At 35.1% G+C, this 17,874-nt stretch overlaps 1 long non-coding RNA gene across 1 annotated transcript in view; it reads left to right on the top strand.

Annotated features, from left to right (window-relative positions):
• LOC128313007 (uncharacterized) overlaps positions 1-17,874 on the top strand; it is a 197,659-nt gene that overhangs the window by 85,753 nt on the left and 94,032 nt on the right. The window lies entirely within an intron of this gene.

A 17,874-nucleotide genomic window follows, 5' to 3' on the forward strand; every position in this document is an offset into this window, starting at 1 on the left:
TAGTTCAATACATAGTTGAACAAAATTTTTTCAGCTTATGTAGCAATCAGCTATTTCGGTTTAGATACAGCTATTGCTCTTGTTGGAAACAAGAAGCAGTGGGGCGCCTGGATGGCTCACTTGGTTAAGCGTCTGATTTCGGTTCAGGTCATGATCTCATGGTTTCCTGCGTGAATTCAAGGCCTGCATTGAGCTCTGTGCTGACAGCTCAGAGGCTGGAGCCTGCTTCAGATTCTGTGTCTCCCGTCTTTCTCTCTGCCCCTCCCCCACTTGTGCTCTGTCTCTCTCTGCCTCTCAAAAATAAATAAATGTAAAAAAAATTTGAAAAAAAGAAACAAGAAGCAGTGATACAGATGAGTCTGTTAACAGGTACCTCCTAAATTCAGGCCACCCCTTTAAATTCACTAGTAACCTCCAGATTCTCAGGTGTTGTTTTTGTTTTTCTGGACAGAGCTTCTAGTACTGTATTTACTTTATCACCAAAGCCCCTTCAGTGGCCTCCTGGTGGCCTTTCCTCCCAAGGAAAACTTCCCTAGGTGATTCTAAGGTGATGTCCTTTCCTTTTATTGTGTCATGCTGCTGCAACATCTCTTGACTATTACAATTTGTTTCTGTCAGGGTCCTCCCTCTGGTAGAGCATCCACCACAACAGGAACTGAATAAATGATTCTAACAATGTTGTCTTTAAAATGAGCCTGTAACGTTAGTTACATGAATTATTCTAGTAGCAATGGAATCATCCTGTTTCTGTGAAGACTTTTCTTTCTTTCTTTTTTTTCTTTCCATTTTACACGTAAGGGGTAGCATCAGCTGTTTGTGAATCCAGAACATTCTATTTGGACCATTCTCAAAGAAACACGTCACTCAAAGCTGTGTCAGTAGAGAATTAAAACTTCCACATGACTAGGTATTCAAAATGTAAATGCAGCCAGCTATGGCATTTTAGAAACCCCAAAGTAAAAACTTTACCACCAAAGGAAAAAAATAGCTTGAAAAGAGGACAGCAGGACAAATGAGGACAGCTAGTCTTTTTTCAGCTTATTTTTGTTGGATTCATTTTGAGTTTTGTAAACCAAGCTCCAGTTAGATCTTGAGGAAAAAAATCGAACTGACATAATTCACTGAGTCAACCTTTTCACAACAAGGTTTTGAACATCAAGGCAGCATTAGCACTTTTCTAGCCTCTTGTCTTGATTGATCAGTTTAAACAGGGCTAAATATATAACCTTATAAATAGATCAAGTAAGAGTAGAGAAAATAACATTTTAAGTGTTCTTTACTGCTAAAATGAAAACAACAATAAAAATCTATCCAAGTAACATCTAAAAAAAAACCAAAACATAAAATTTTATTCACTTTATTTTTCCTCTACCAAATGTATATTATGTCTGTCTACAGATGGGTATTTTTTTAATGCTAGATTATACAATAAATATGCTATATAATAACATAAAGCAGATGATGCTAGAAAGAAACTCTGCTTCCTGGGTAAAAATATATAAAATATCATTTTTCTTAATGTCACAGTCGTTACTCATCTTTGATCCTACTTTTCTAACCTCAACTGTATATTATATGCTCAAGAAAAAGACATGGAATTCTTTTTTTTTTTTTTTTTTAAGACAGATGGAATTCTTTTGGGGACTGAAATTATTCCTTCTGAGTAAGAATGCCAAAGTTTTGGACTAATATTATACATTTGCCAGCTGGACTTTTCAAGTCTGACTATTTGCGGGCATCTATGCCATAATAGAGCATCCTGCCCTTTATCCATTCGCTTGAAGATGTTGCTTTATGGTTAACAACTTTGTGCCAGTATGTAACTAATGAGAAGTTGAAGGACTAATTGTGAGTGTTCACATTTATCCTTATGTTATTTAAACAATCTCCACCACATTATTAAGTCCTCAATGTTAAACTCACAAATAATTCTGAAATATAATAAGAGAGCAACTCAATTGGTAATAAGAGGCTCCCAAAAATCTTATGTGATTTCATTATAAAGTATTATTTTGTATGATTTTCAAAAAGGAACACATCACTCTTCTGTAAGAAGAAAGTGGCCAATTAAAACCAGTATCTTCAAATAAATAGATTGTTTTGGCTGAATATATTGCTATAAATTCATCAAGCTGTAATACAAATTTCAAAGGTGGTAAATAAATTTAAAGTAGTGGGGTGCTGCTCCATGCATTAAGTGAATAAATATAATCACTAGGATATTTTTGACTTATAGTTTCACATAGAATGACCTTGATGAATGGGACAAAGAAAACTTATTAGACAAAAGAGCAAAAGTAAAGCCACCAGTAGATTTTATACTCCAAAAGAAATTTGGGAGTTTGCTCTTTCTTTCTTTTTTTTTTTTTCCTTGAAAATATTACCCTCAGTTTCTTTTATTTCTAAATAAATACTAAGCCTGGATTTTTAAGTAAAGAGGCAATTATAAGCACATTAACATTTCTACCAGACAGCAAAGATAGTGCTGGCCAGCCAACCCCAAACAGAATGCAGCTTGGCACTGAGCCCCGGGCCACTGCAATGAGGCGCTCTCCTCCCCATCACCCAGTGCAGAGAATAAGCTCCCCATTCTGCCGTGAACTTTCATTTAGGACAACACTGTCGTGCTGCAAACCCAGAGGTGTGCTTTTATTTTGGGGTTTTCTCAGGCCCAAATTTCAAAGCCAAAGCCAAAGCAAAGGCGTGGTCTACACCAGGACTTTAAATAAAGTCAAATAGAATAAAATTCCCTTACTAGCATTTATTCTAAACTGACTTGTCCAGATGGCTTCTTACAGGGAAAGGGAAAAAGGGGATACTCACGCTCTGCTTCCTTTCATGCTGGCGGGCTGTGATTATTGTTAATGACCCACAGCTGTACTAGTTCCCCCACCACCTCTACCCTCTGCCCACCCCCACCTTCCAGCTTCCTTCTTAGTTAAGCTTTTCTCCAGTAAGCTTTTCTCAGAGGGAGGGAGGTGGGAGTAAATTTTGTAATGGATCAACCTTCAGGACTCACCCCAAATCTGGCTGGTTTCTCATAAAACCTGAACACAGCAGTGGGATCCACTCCAAAGCATATAGCTCTGCAAAACCAGTCAAACCCTACAGTTCCTAATTTTTCTAAATGTCCCAACAAAATTTGTGAATTGATTTAAGGAAAGCAGTGTAAACATTAATCTTTTGGATATATCATTAGCTCCATACATGGCTAAAAAATGAGTTGTAAATTTATTGTTGTAAGTAGCACTCATCCATTTTATCATTCAGCATATGTAGAAAGAGGGACAAGCAAACAGAGAACTTTGGCTATTTATTCATAAGAATAAATCCCTGTGCCTGCTGCCCCTGCTACCTTCACCACTTCACTGGGTTTATACAAGTTGAATTGGGAAAGGCTTCCATTGAGCGAGCCTTTGGATTTGTAAAGGACTCGAAATGTTTTTGAAATGCTGTCTGTTCTAGACTGGTTCTTGTATTATAAGATATATCTGTCTTGCCAGATGCCCCTGCCTCCTATATCACGTGCCCATTCTACATGCTCTAGCTGTATATCCTCAGAAGACAAGATATGACTATTACCAGGCAAAGCTTTAAGTTTGTTACTATTAGTATTAATGTTACTGGCACTTATGTTGCCATTATTAATACAAATGCTATCAATTTTAATATTAAAATAGTATTAATATTTACTATTACTATCAATGTTAATGCCTACAGTTTCTATTGCTGTGATTTTTGAAGTCTCTGATAGAACTTGTCTCAATTTGAGGAGCTTATGGTGTTTTGATGGTATTGTTGCTCATGTTTTCCACTGCTTTCCAAAGGTGTGAAAGAAGAGAATAAAACAAATGTGACAGTATTTGCACTATTTACACATTGGCCAGTGGCCTATTTGTTCTTATTTAGTGTAGTCCTTTTTTTTTAATGTGCAAGTGGCTCCCACTAAAATACCCTTTTGTGGAAATGTAAAATATGAAAATACGTGTTCTCAGAATTCTTCAGTTTTCTGCCTCTATAGCCTTTCCATATCCTGTGTTCTTTGAATATTTCAAATACATATTTGTGAATATATATGTTTAAACCACCTATTCAAATGATAAATATCAATATAAACCAGGACCTGTGTGTGGATATATACATGTACGTGTGTGTGTGTGTGTGTGTGTGTGTGTGTGTGTGTGTGTATGTGTGTGTATGGAAAGGCAAATGTTTTATTATACTTTACAAGACAATTTTGTCAACCATTCATTTCATAAAGATAGTCTCTCCTATTTAAAAACTGAACAAAACTCTCTGTCCACCATGTTCCTTCAGCTGTCACTCTATTCCTCCTCTTTCAAACTAGAACTTTTGAAAGAATTGTCTATAATGCCTAACTCTCCTTTTTCCCTTTTTTTCATTCACTTGCTGCAGTTGGTTTTATACTGCTATTTCCAAGATCAACAAAAAACCTTCTTTTCTCTAAATATAGGGAGCAATTTCCATTGCTTATCTTTCTTGACTTCTTAGCCACATTCAATACCATGGACTCATTTCCTTTTGGAAACACCTTTCCCTTGGGTCCCATGATTGTGTATTATGTGTGCATACACGTGTGTGTGTGTGTGTGTGTGTGTGTGTGTGTGTGTGTGTATGCTCCCACCTCTCTAGCCCTCTAGCCACTTATCTTCAGTTTCTTTTGCAGGCTTCTTTTCCACACCCTTCCTCTTTTACCAGTCTTTTAAATATTTGTTTCCTTGGGAAGTTGTCTTAATAATAGTGGAAGACAACAACATTTAATAAATGCTTTTTTTAAATTTAAATTTTAGTGAACATACAGTGCAATATTGGTTTCAGAAGTAGAATTCAGTACATACAACACCCAGCGCTCATCACAACAAGTGATTATTTTGTGTCAAGAACTACCCTAAACACTTTTATGTGTATGAAATCGTTCAGTTGTAACAACAACCCCGTGAATAGGTACAATAGTAACTGTGAACTGTCTAATGTCTAAAAGAGGCTATTGAAGGAAAGAAAATGTAGGAACAGAATGAGTAAATGATAGATCTGGGACATAGAGCAGGTACTCTAAATCCAGAAACCACATGTGTACCACTGTGCTTCCCTACCCTCCCTCTTCTCTTCTCATATCCCTATGTGATCTTACCCCCTTGCATAGCAAGAGGCCGAATTCAGATTGACTTAAAAAATTTGTTCAGCTCACACACAGTGCCAGATACTGTGCTAAATGTTGAAAAAATAAACATGAACAAAGCATGGGTTTTCCCCTAATACTATAGAGTCATTATTGTCCTGTCCCTATGGAGATGTATTCTTGGCATTAAGAATTGTCAGTCATTTTTAAAAGTTTCTCAATATTCTGAAGTCTAAACATATGTCTACCCATCATTTTTCTGACTACCATTCACATAATTATTTTGTATCCTTTCAGAATGGAGTTATATTTATAATACTCTGAATAATATCAAAGACTCTCACTGCTCTTTAGATGCTGCTGTTACTTACTCTATATTTCTTTGACTATATCTTTGAAGAAAACACAACTTGTGTAAAAATCTCATTTTAATATACAACATGACCCTTTTCCTTTGTTTCTTTTTGGCAGGACCAGCATTATTATCTGTACAGCTTTTTTAAACCATAGTGAATCAAAACTCTCCATAAGAACAGAAAACAATCGGCATAAAGAGAGGTCTCAGTGTAACAAAACATGCCAGGTACAGAACACACTTAGCCGTTGTGGGACAGAGTACTGCATTTGCCCTGGGTCCAGTAATGTTCACTGGCTCAGAATATACTAAAAAGTCTACTCTGAATTCTTCTTGGCATATATTCATTGCTCCTTAATAGGTATATTAATTAAAAAAACACATAGTGTCATTATACTATATAGAGATGGCACGAAACAGACTAGTATGTGCATGAAACAAACTAGAATATGTTAATTAATAAAGTTTTGAGAAATGTGAAGAAAATCTGGGGGAGATCTTCCCAGAGGAATCAATATGTGAGCAAAGACACATAATTAGGAGATAGGTTGGGAAAAAAGGGGAAGGTCACCAGTGAATAAAGTATAGATGAAAGTTCAGAAAGGAGACTGATACAAGTGATTATTAGGTATGTTGGCAGGGGGAGGAGTGACAACAAAATAGGGAGTTAAACTGGGCAAGTTTTGATGGTATTAGAATGTCATTCTATCCTGAGAGCAATGAAGAGACATTAAAACAAGTTTTAAACAAGGGTGGAATATGATAAGGTTTATCTTCAGAAAAATAACTTGTGAGAATCAGGAGGTATTATTAAAAAGGTCCATGTGAGGGTATCTGGGTGGTTCTGTCAGTTGTGTCTAACTCTTGATTTCAGTTCAGGTCATGATTCCACAGTTGTGTGATCAAGCCCTATGTGGGGCCTGCTTGGGATTCTCTCTCTCTCTCTCTGCCCCTCCCCTGCTCACATATACACTCTTGCTCTCTCTCAAAAAAAACAAAATAAAATGTTTTTTAAAAAGGACTGTGTGGAGCTGGAGAACTACTTATGAAGCTATTTCAAGAATCAAGTCAAAAAGTGTGGGTAATATTCATAGTTGCTAACAGCCCAAACTCCCTGTGTTCAAACCCAACTGTTCTGTTTTTCAGTTATTCAGCCTCAGTAGATTACTTTGTTAATTTTCCCATCTCTAAAGTAAAGATGAAACCATTTATTTCATTGGTTTGTCATGAGAATTAAATGAGGTTTTAATTGTAGTGTTTGCAACTCTACAAGCATTCAGTAAAGGTAAACCACTTTTTTTTCTTATCTCTGAAGAAAGTAGGAAAGAAAATTAGGATATGACTTTGAAAGTTAAAATTGAGATTTGAGTAGTGTGCAAAAACAGGTACTGACAGGAAAAAATAAAGAAAAGGGAGAGGTTAAAAATGAACCCACACTGGGGGACTTCCTGTTTTATATCATGAAATGAGATACAGGACATTTCATGTATGGTAAATATGAATTGTTTGATGGAAGGAACCGAGGAAAGATTGTTCTTTTGGGGACATTTTAAGATGAAGTAGTTAATGACAAAACTGAAATTTTCATGAATTAGTTCGAAACTGAGAGTTGTAAGACAGAAGAAAGAATTGAAGAGCAGATAAAAAATTATTCATTTAAAAGTTATATGTGATAATGTAGCCATTTAGTGAAGAAGGATATAGGAAGAAGTAAAGGTGACTGAAGGAGGAACCATAATAAAACCAAATTTTAGAGATAAGCATAGGAAGAGGAGTTTACGAAGGGTATTTAGAGATGTAAGAAGAGAAATAAGAACAAGCAGAGTCTCAGAACCAAGAGGTGAATGGGTTTAACCAATAAGAAATAAATCAATAGCATCAAATCATGCAAGTAAGTCCACTTGATTGTAGACTGAAGCAAAGCCATTGGGTCAGCAATTATGACAAAATGACTATAGATTTTGATGAGGTAGGACTTTTAGAATATTTTACCTATCAGATAAATGCCATAGTAGAAGATGCCTGAGTAGATAATGAAGTATAGGAAAAAAAATGTCAGAATCATGAATGAATGAGAAGAATAGATGGCAGGGTTAATTTTGGAAGAAATTCACAGTACTTCCTGTAATGGTGATCTAGGAGTTTAAAACAAACTTCCTGCCAAAAACAACTGGGCAAGCTGCGTGAGTGATAACATGATGCTACTATTAGGGGTCATAGCACTTTCTACATCTGTGGCTTGATATCTGTCATCAGTTTTGGAAAACCACAACTTCATCATACAGTTGTTGAAATCTAAAGAAAAAGAAAAAGAGGTAAAAGCTGACAGAGAAGCAATGGCATATGATCCTCGAAATAGTTGACTTCTCAACAGGATCAATGGAAACCAGTGAATAATGGAATTATTTTTAAAGGGCTGAAAAGGACGTAACTATCAACATAGAATTCTTAATTATATGTAAAGATATATCTCAAAAATGAACATAAAAGAGGAGTGCCTGGGTGGTTCAATTTGTTCATGTCCAACTCTTGAGTTCGGCTCAGGTCATGATCTCATGGTTTGTGAGTTTGAACCCTGTGTTAGGCTCTGTGCTCATAGCACCAAGCCTGCTTGGGATTCTCTGTTGTTCTCTCTGTGCCTCCACTGCTCATGCTCTCTCCCTTCCCCCCCCCCCAAAAATAAATATAAAAATTTTTAAAAGAACATAAAAGAAATGCATTTTCAGACAATAAATAAAAAGAAAAAAAGTTGTTGCCACCAGACATGCAATGTAGAAATACTGAAAAGTATATAAAGGCAGAAAAAAACAATCTCACATGAAGATACAGAGATATAGGAAGGCTTAAAGACACTGAAAGAAGTGTGAGTACATCTACTCAAAAGTGAGTACATCTAAATCAATATAAAAATGTCTGAAGAGTTTTAAGAAAACAACAGTATGAAAGTTGGAAGAGAGTTAAATGATTATTCTCAGATCTTTGCATTGTCTGAGAAGTGGAAATGTACTAACTTATAGTGGACTTTAGTGAGTAAAGAATGCATAATTAAATCTCCATGATAATAAAAAATATTTTAAAAATGTGTAATAAGAGAAGAAAATTAGAATAATAAATATATAATAATATATATAAATAATATATTATATATATATAATGTATATTATATTATATATATATAATAAAATAATAAATATATACTCCTAAAGAAGGCAAGAAAGAAGAAAGACATAAAAACAGATGGGACAAACAAAAAGTAAGTGGCAGATTTAAGCCTAAATGTTCTAAAAATTCTGTGAATACTTCAGTTGAAGGCAGAGCTTGAGACTGTCAAAAATTTAAAACTCAACTAAAGTACTGACAAAGCACATACATTAGTGTGAGTGTGTGTGTGTGTGTGTGTGTGCATCAATTTACCAGGAAGATACAATAATTCTAAATTTGGAAGAAGTTCATGTGTTCCTCACACTAAAGAGAAGCAGGTTGAACAGTGTGAAGATACAGGTCAATTCTGTATAAACTTTTTTGGATCACAGACTCCTTTGGAGAATCTAATAAATATTATTGTCCTTTTCTCAAAGAAAAAAGCTGCTCATGAACCCAAATTTCTGCTTAAAATTAAGTTGAAGAAGTCCCTGAGGCAGGGGTTAAGAATTCTTGATGTCCTCTCTTTTGAAATTTAGAGAAAGAAGGGTTTATAGACTTTTTAATTTAATTATGTTCTTTTCCTTTTCTTTCTTTCTTTCTTTCTTTCTTTCTTTCTTTCTTTCTTTCTTTCTTTCTCTCTCTTTCTTTCTCTCTCTCTCTTTTTCTTTCTTTCTTTCTTTCTTTCTTTCTTTCTTTCTTTCTTTCTTTCTTTCGCAACCCAAGTTCTTCAAAGGGTACAAAATTTGGGGCAGAATTGGAGGTCTCAAATACTTGTATGGAATCTGGGCAGCTTGAGTGAAGTGTGAGAAAAGTAAGTTAAAAAATGCTGAAAATGTGGGCACCTGGGTGGCTCGGTTGGTTAAGTGTCTGACTTTGACTCAGGTCATGATCTCATGGTTTGTGTGTTCAAGCCCCACACTAGGCTCTCTGCTGTCAGTGCAGAGCCCACTTCAGATCCTCTGTCTCCCTCTCTCTCTTCCCGTCCCCTGCTTGCTTGCTGTCTCTCAAAAGTAAATAAACATTTTTTTAAAATAGTGAAAATGTTGTGTACATTTAAGGCTCTAATTGCAGTTTGAAATAATGTTTTTATAATATAGCCTTTGAGCACAAGAACTTAATTTTCTTTAACATTTCTCAAGCTGAGAGCAAAAGCAGAGAAAACAAATGAGTTGCTCTAGGGCTTGAAAGTAGGATTTGAAAGGAATATTGGGGCTTCCAAAAAGGAGAAAGAAATCAGAAAATATTATAGACTGTATTGATGACCTGATTTTACATGGGTATGGATAAGGATGAAAGTAAAAAAGACAGAGAGCATATTTTGTGGTGATTAAGAACATGAGCTTTGTAGTTAGGTGGACTATTGCATAGGGAGAACATCACTGATCAATTTTGCCTCTCTAAGCAGTAGTCTTTCATTTGTCAAATGGGGGAAATTAAAATACCTATGCTTGAATATTAAATGAGAAAGTATATATAAAATTCATCCTAAAAATCATCATTCTATGAGCAAGGTCAAACAGTAAGAGATAATGATAAGATTAAACAACAATTTTTATGTGAGAGAGACATGGGAAAAGTGGACAGGAAGGAGTTGAAATCATAAGGGGGATTTCAGGAGTCGGGTTATTTTGAATAAAATTCTCAGAATGTGGCCCTAGGGGTAAAATTCTAAATTGGAATGAAAGCCATTAAAATCATCCAGTCCAAAATGAACAGTCGCACAGTGAGTATGCCTCAATACACCCAACTACCCCAGGGGGTGGAGAAGCATATCAGCTATTTTGAGAATTCCTGGCCTCTTTTAGTTAGGTTATATAAACTCATGTTTTCCCTAAAATTTTAACATTGTTTTAAGTTCTTAACCTTTAGTATCTTATTGTTGTTATTTATAGTCATCAATCCTATTTTATATCAATTAATTGCTTATAGACACTAAAAATGAGGAAAATGATGGAGGTCAAAAGGCAAGAAACATGAAATATTGCGTTGAACTGTGCTAGTCTGACACATGCCTGCTTAATATAGAATGATGACAGTGAACTATTTCTGATAGTCATTATGATTAAAAACAGCATCTTTTTTCAAGGTTCCAAGAAGAGGTGTACTGAATTTCTATGAACCCCAAAAGGTTCAGTTCAGTTCAGGAAAAGGTTAAGTTTAATGTTATTCTCTAAATTAGCTTTCCAAGCCCTAATTACAGTAATAGACATTATTTTGAAATTTGGAAAAGATTCATTTACATGACAGATCCAAGAAATCAGATGATCTTATTATCTTTCTTTTCATTTTGTCTTTCAAATACTGACTTCAAAAAAGAAATAAGAAGTAATTATGAAGAAAAATTTAAGGAGGGGAAACATTATATCCCTTTACTAAGTAATATTATTAATTGCATGACTCTGTATTGATTAAGGCAAAGCAAATTCCTTTCCAAAACTCAACTCTTGACAAAGTAGAGAATATAATCTTATCTAAGAATATAATTTACCTTACCAAAAACATTCTGATTACATGACAATACAAAACTCACTCAGTTAATGGATGAATAACCTGTTCCTAGAAGGAAATATCCTACATTTTAATTTGAAGACTTGTTTTTGTTTTTGTTTTACATTTGTTTACTAAATGTGAGAACCATTGTCATCATTGTTCTTCACTGTTACACAAATGTGGCAGGGAGGCTGAAGATGTGCAGAAAAGCTTTGACACAACTCTTTCTCACCTATCTTTGCTAACTCCTGTCCATGATTCATTCCAGAAAGGAAAGAAATCAATTCTGCAACTTCTCTGCTTGACCTTTTTTCTTCTTTGTTAGAGCTTAATATATAGCAAAAGGATTTCCTTTATATTATGCGTGAAATCACAGAACATATCACGTTTACTTGCATAATTTTATTCACTCTAAAATAGAGATTAATTTATAAAGAAGGAGAGGTGGAAAATGTGTGCAAACATGTTGGTTTTAATATGTGGTTATGCTCTGACAAGCTTCATTAATCTTTATGTGACCTCATGTAATAGGTCTTGTGGAGTCGTCATGCTGTTATTTAAAGACCAATCTGAACATTCCCATTCATCCCAAACCACATCATATCAAACTAAAACCACAAATCTGATGTTAAGCCCTTGAAAAGTGACATTGATCTTTACAATAGGTTTCTTGGAGTGATGATAAGGGTGTTTACCTGACAAATCATAAAGATTTCAAAATTTCTCTGTAAATACCTGTCTCTTTCCTTTAAAGTTATAGTTTTCAGCACTCCCTTACCAACATGCCTTTTTTTACTTTATCTTGAACTTGACTGTTGAAATCCTGGTTCTATCCTGTACAAGAGGTCTAACCTTGGCAAGTTCATTAATTTCCTCAGTTTCCATATCTGTAAGACAGAGATATTAAGAATACAAACTTCATAGTGTTATGGTGAGAATTAGGTGAGGTAAATGAATGTGAATTTAGAATACTGCCTGTCATATAGTAAGAACTTAATAAACATTAGCTGCCGTGATGATGTTGATGATGATGATGATGATGATGATGATGATGGAAGGATTTTCAAGCATATAAAGTCAAATCACTTATTTAAAAGAGGGACTGCAAGCTGCTTGAGACATCCCAGCTTAAAGAGTTCTGGAGAAAGGTTTGAAATGTTGAAAGAGTACTTTTGCTTATTTTAATCTGCTTTTAGTTTAATGCAGTTTTAATCTTACATTTTTGCATTTTAAAAGGGTTTTTCCATAAAATTACCTCGTCTTCATATCTTTTAGTTTCTGTCTCTTAATTTTTTCTTAGTTTCTTTCATTTTTGCTTTCATGTTATTATTTATTTTTTATATATTTTTAAAACCTATTTTCTTTCTCTAGCTTTATTTGCTTATTTGTTTATCTGCCTTTTTATTATATTTCAGTTTTTCTTCATGTCTTGTGGTATTTTTTAAAACATACTGAAACTACCAAATAGTGGCAGTGCATGTGAACATTTACTGATTGTTTTCTATCTGCAAAACACTAGTCTAAGGGCTTCATGTAGATTATGTCAATCCTTACAACAGCCTTTTGAAGTAGGTATTATTATTATTATTTTCATGATACAGATGAGGAAACTGAGATAAAGAGACAATTTTCCCAAGTTTACACAACTAGTAAGAGGAGGAAGCAGGATTTATAGTATTTTGACTATTCATTTAATTTAATCTATCATCTTATTTTCTTGTATTATTTTTGTCTTGGCTATTATTTTCTGGCTAACAGTAAGTAACAAGTGGTATTGTGGTAGCAATGTTGTGCTATGGACTCTATGGAGTATATAAGGTTTTCACAAAATGTTATATCATATATCCTGATGAAATCATGAAATATGTATACTTAATTTATCTGATTGGTTAACATTATGCATCATTTAGCCTTTTTAAAAAAGTTTTCACTTATTTATTTAGAGAGAGAGCTTGTGAGGGAGAGAGTGAATGGAGGAGGGGCAGAGATAGATGGAGAGAGGGAGAATCCCAAGCAGGCTCCATGCTCCACTCTGACCATCGTGGGGCTCAATCTCATGACTGTGAGATCATGACCTGAGTCGAAATCAAGAGTTGGCACTTAACTCACTGAACCACCCAAGCGCCCAGATTTTTAAAGAGATCTCTTTCAATGGACAAAGTTTATTAAGTCAATCAGAAAATAAATGTATTCAACAATTTAAAAAATTAAATTTCTTCATATTCAGAAGAATTTGGCATGATAGTTTCAACAATAGCCAAATTATGGAAAGAGCCTAAGTGTCCATCAACTGATGAATGGATAAAGAAATTGTGGTTTATATCACAATGGAATACTACGTGGCAATGAGAAAGAATGAAATATGGCCTTTTGTAGCAACGTGGTTGGAACTGGAGAGTGTTACACTAAGTGAAATAAGTCATACAGAGAAAGACAGATACCATATGTTTTCACTTTTATGTGGATCCTGAGAAACTTAACAGAAGATGGGGGAGGGGAAGGAAAAAAAAAAAAGAGAGGGAGGGAGCCAGAACATAAGAGACTCTTAAAAACTGAGGGTTGATGGGGGGTGGGAGGGAGGTGGGGGTGGGTGATGGGTACTAAGGAGGGCACCTGTTGGGATGAGCACTGGGTGTTGTATGGAAACTAATTTGACAATAAATTTCATATTAAAAAAATAATAAAACGAAATCCTGGAGCCAGGCAGATGGGCAGATGGCTGCAAAGAAAAAAAAAAAAGTCTGCCAAATTGAATTTATGTTTTTAATGTTTATTTATTCTGAGAAAGAGAGTGGGAGAGGGGGAGAGAGAGAGGGACAGAGACAGGGAGAGAGACAGAGAATCCCAAGCAGTCTCCACGCAGTGTGGAGCCTGATGCAGGGTCCCACAACCCTGCGATCATGACCTGAGCTGAAATCGAGAGTCCGATGCTTAATCGACTGAGTCACCTAGGCATGCTGCATCATTGAGGCTTTAAAGCCAGACTGATTAGATTCAAATCTTGATTCTATCACTTATAAGCCATGTGGACTTATATGAACTTCTAATTTTTGTTAACAGTTTTCTCATCTGTAATGCAGGAAAAAGTCATTACTCAGCCTTATAAAATTATAAAATTAAATAAAGTGACTGACATAGAGTAAGAAGGTAAAATACATACAGTAGGAAGGAAGCTTTTGGAAAATGGCAATAACTCAATAAATAGTAATAGGAAAGACTACTATTTTACTAAAAAAAAAAATCAGACACGTATACTCCAATAAGTACAATACATAGTCATTCTTGTGTTATTTTTATATAGTGTTCCAGACCTTAAGCTTTTATACCTGAGTATGATTTTGATGCCTAAGAACAGTAATGGAAGTGTTAGATTTTACAGTTAATATTATTCCATGTACTATATAATGAGAAATATTCTTCCATTGCACAAATTTCCTTTGGTAGTCAGTAAGACTATTTGGAAGTATAGCCATGAAACTCAGGTTCTTTGCCAAAATTCTTCACTCACTTTCAAGTAACACCTTCCATAATTAAGATTGGGCTTAATAAGGTTAACTGGGAAACGATGTAGTCCTGTGAGTTAAACATTTTCAAATGAAAAAGATGAGATATAAACCTTAGCAGACATTGAAAGTTGTTAAGCATTACTGCTTAGATATAAGGAATTATTTTTAAGATAATTAAACTTTCTAGAAATCCCAGCAGCTTTGGAGAAACACATGAAGGGTGAAAAACTATATATATATGGTGGTTTTTTTTTTTTTTTTGGCTTGGATGATGCAACAAGCACACTGGAGTCAGGCCAAATCTTGTCCCTTTTCTACTCTAGGAGCCAAAGCTGAATGGGTGTTGAAAAAACTGGATTTTCTCCTTTATAGTAGGATGATTTTTCTTTCCATGATTTTTCTTTTTTTTTTCTTCTTTATGTTTGACAACATTAGGAGAGATCTCTTTTGTGGGCCATATTAACCCCAGAGTTGGAGATAAGACTAGGGTTCATGTCATTTCAAAACTGCATCAGTGTAGAATCAATTATTTTCCTTTCAAATCATGCTTATCATTGGTTACCAAAAGTCAGTGTGAGAATAATATGAGAATTATGTAGGTTAAGCAACTTGAAAAATGTCTGACATGTGGTTAATATTCAAATGTTAGCTATTTATGTCATAAATGTATTTGCATATACATAAATAATTTTATATGTATACAAAGATATGCATTGGTAAAGATTTTTGATCATTAAAAACAAAAATTTGGATTCTCAGGAAACATTTCCTGTCTTATTTTTATGTACATTTTGGAGTCTATATAGCCCACATTTTAAAACTTCAAGGATAAGATCCCATCTACTTCTGTTTTGGCACATTGTGAAAAGTTTGTCTCAGCCACCATTATGTGGTAATAACAAAGGGGAACTCTGTCAACAGTGAGGAATGTGGGGTCTAAAATCAAATTTTGCCAGTAACTATGGACAATTCTCTTAATAATTCTGTGCCTAAGCTTTTGCAACTACAGATGGATATGTTGGGTTTACTTTCAGCAACCTGCAAGATGAAGTTTATGCATAAGGAATTCTCTACTTCCAAATATACAGATATGGTGGAATATCTAGGTAGTTAGCTATATGTATACGTATACCTCTGTATCTGTTACAAACAGAAAAATTCCTAGTTGAATTAAAAGTAACTAAAAAAAAAAGTAACTGAAAGCCAGAATTTTGGTAAACAGAAGCTGATATCACAGTAGCCCATGAATATTTAGTGGGAGATTTAGACCTTCTGGGCTGAGAGCTGGGTTTGGGAAACCTGACTTTGAGTTTAGGCTTGTGGGAATCTGTAACTTATGCCCCTCTTTAAAGTTGGAATCAAGTGCTGCCCAAATTCTCAAAAAGGGGTGAGGGAAGTTTTATCTTCTGCCTGGGGAAGGAGTATAGGAGAATCTGTTTAGTTCATAGAAATTGGGGCATTGGAACAACAAAAAACATCACCTGTGAAAAAAATAGCCTTAGAACTGCATGAATGTGGGTTCTAAATGCACACTCCCTTTGTGGCATCCTGTTACTAAAGTATAGGAATTTTAAGTGGAACCTGAAAATAAAAACTCATTTAGGGCTTTCAAAACCCCTTGGTAAGAGCAAAGACATAGGAGAAATGTATGACATAAGACACTCCAGCAGAAAAAGCAAAAGAAGATGAAACAAAAAACAAACTAAAGATGTGTTGAATATGAGTGCACATGAAACAATTTACAAGCCTTCTATGTAGAAATAAGCAACCTATAAGGAAAAGTCAGCATATTTATTAGGGTCCCAAGAATTTTAAATAATGGAACAAACTTAGATTATAAGATGCAATTATAATGCTTAAAGTAAAGAGATCAAACAAAGCTCTGAAAATATAACTACAAAATTGAATAGAATGAAAACAAGAAAAATAAAGTTTATAGAAAAGAAAAATGTAGTTACTAACATGAAAACATGCTGGTTCTATTTAAGAACATAAAGATTAACCATACCTTAAATATTACTGAATTAGAGCGTAAGTCTGCAAAAGAATCGCCCAGATTTAAGTACAGTGAGATGAAGGTCAGAAAAAGCTGAATGAAACACTAACAGAGATAACAGAGTAAATAATGTATTTTTAAAAGGTATTTCAGAAGAAGATAATGAAAATATTTTCGAGGAGGTAATATTTGAAGGAAAAATGGCTGAGAGTTGTTCAGACTTGAAGAAAGATAATGGGTCTTCAGATTGAAGTACAATGCATTCTGAGAGGTTAGAAAAAAAATCTTTGGGGCGCCTGGGTGGCTCAGTGGGTTAAGCATCCGACGTCGGCTCAGGTCATGATCTCACGGTCTGTGAATTCGAGCCCCGCGTCGGGCTCTGTGCTGACAGCTCAGAGCCTGGAGCCTGCTTCAGATTCTGTGTCTCCCTCTTTCTCTGACCCTCTCCCATTCATGCTCTGTCTCTCTCTGTCTCAAAAATAAATAAACATTAAAAAAAATAAAAAAAAACTTAACCTAGATTCATTATAGTGAACACTCCTTGAGATAAAAGAATTATTATGAATTTTGTATTGTTATCAAAAACATGCAACATAAAATTTACCATCCTAACCATTTTTAAATATACTGTACTGAAATGTTAGCTGTATGCACACTGTTATGCAACAGACTTCTAGAACTTTTTCATCTTACAAAATTGAAACTTTATATTCACTGAACACCTCCCCCCTTTCCCCAACCACCATTTTAAGTTTGAATAATATTGTATTATATTGTAAATAGAACATTTTCTTTATTCATTCATCTGTTGATGAACATTTAGACTGCTCCACTTCTTGGCTATTGAGAGTAGTGCAATAAACATGGGTGTGCAAATATGGGAAGCTGCCTGTGGAGGGGTACTGTTAAATTTGCTGGGAGGGAAGTCAACTGGGGTAATAGCTATCTTCTAAGGAAAGGTGCCAAGAAGCTGCCAACAGTGGGGGTAGTGGGTGCTATTAAGCTCAGTGGGAAGCTATCACTATAAAACTTGTCTAGGTACCCACAGAACTCTCTAGAAACTGTTCTCTATGCCAGTTGCTGCTGGGAACCCCCATGTGGTGGTGAGACAGGACTCACCAGAGTTGGGGAGTAAGCTTCACCAAGTATCCTGCACACCAGCCCCATGCCACAGGAGCAAAAAGAAGCAAGGCACAGGGGACCAAGAAAAAAAAATCTTCTCTGATATTCCTCCAGTGCCCTC

This window comes from Acinonyx jubatus, chromosome E4 (genome assembly GCF_027475565.1).
Source record: "Acinonyx jubatus isolate Ajub_Pintada_27869175 chromosome E4, VMU_Ajub_asm_v1.0, whole genome shotgun sequence".
NCBI classification, from domain to species: domain Eukaryota; kingdom Metazoa; phylum Chordata; class Mammalia; order Carnivora; family Felidae; genus Acinonyx; species Acinonyx jubatus.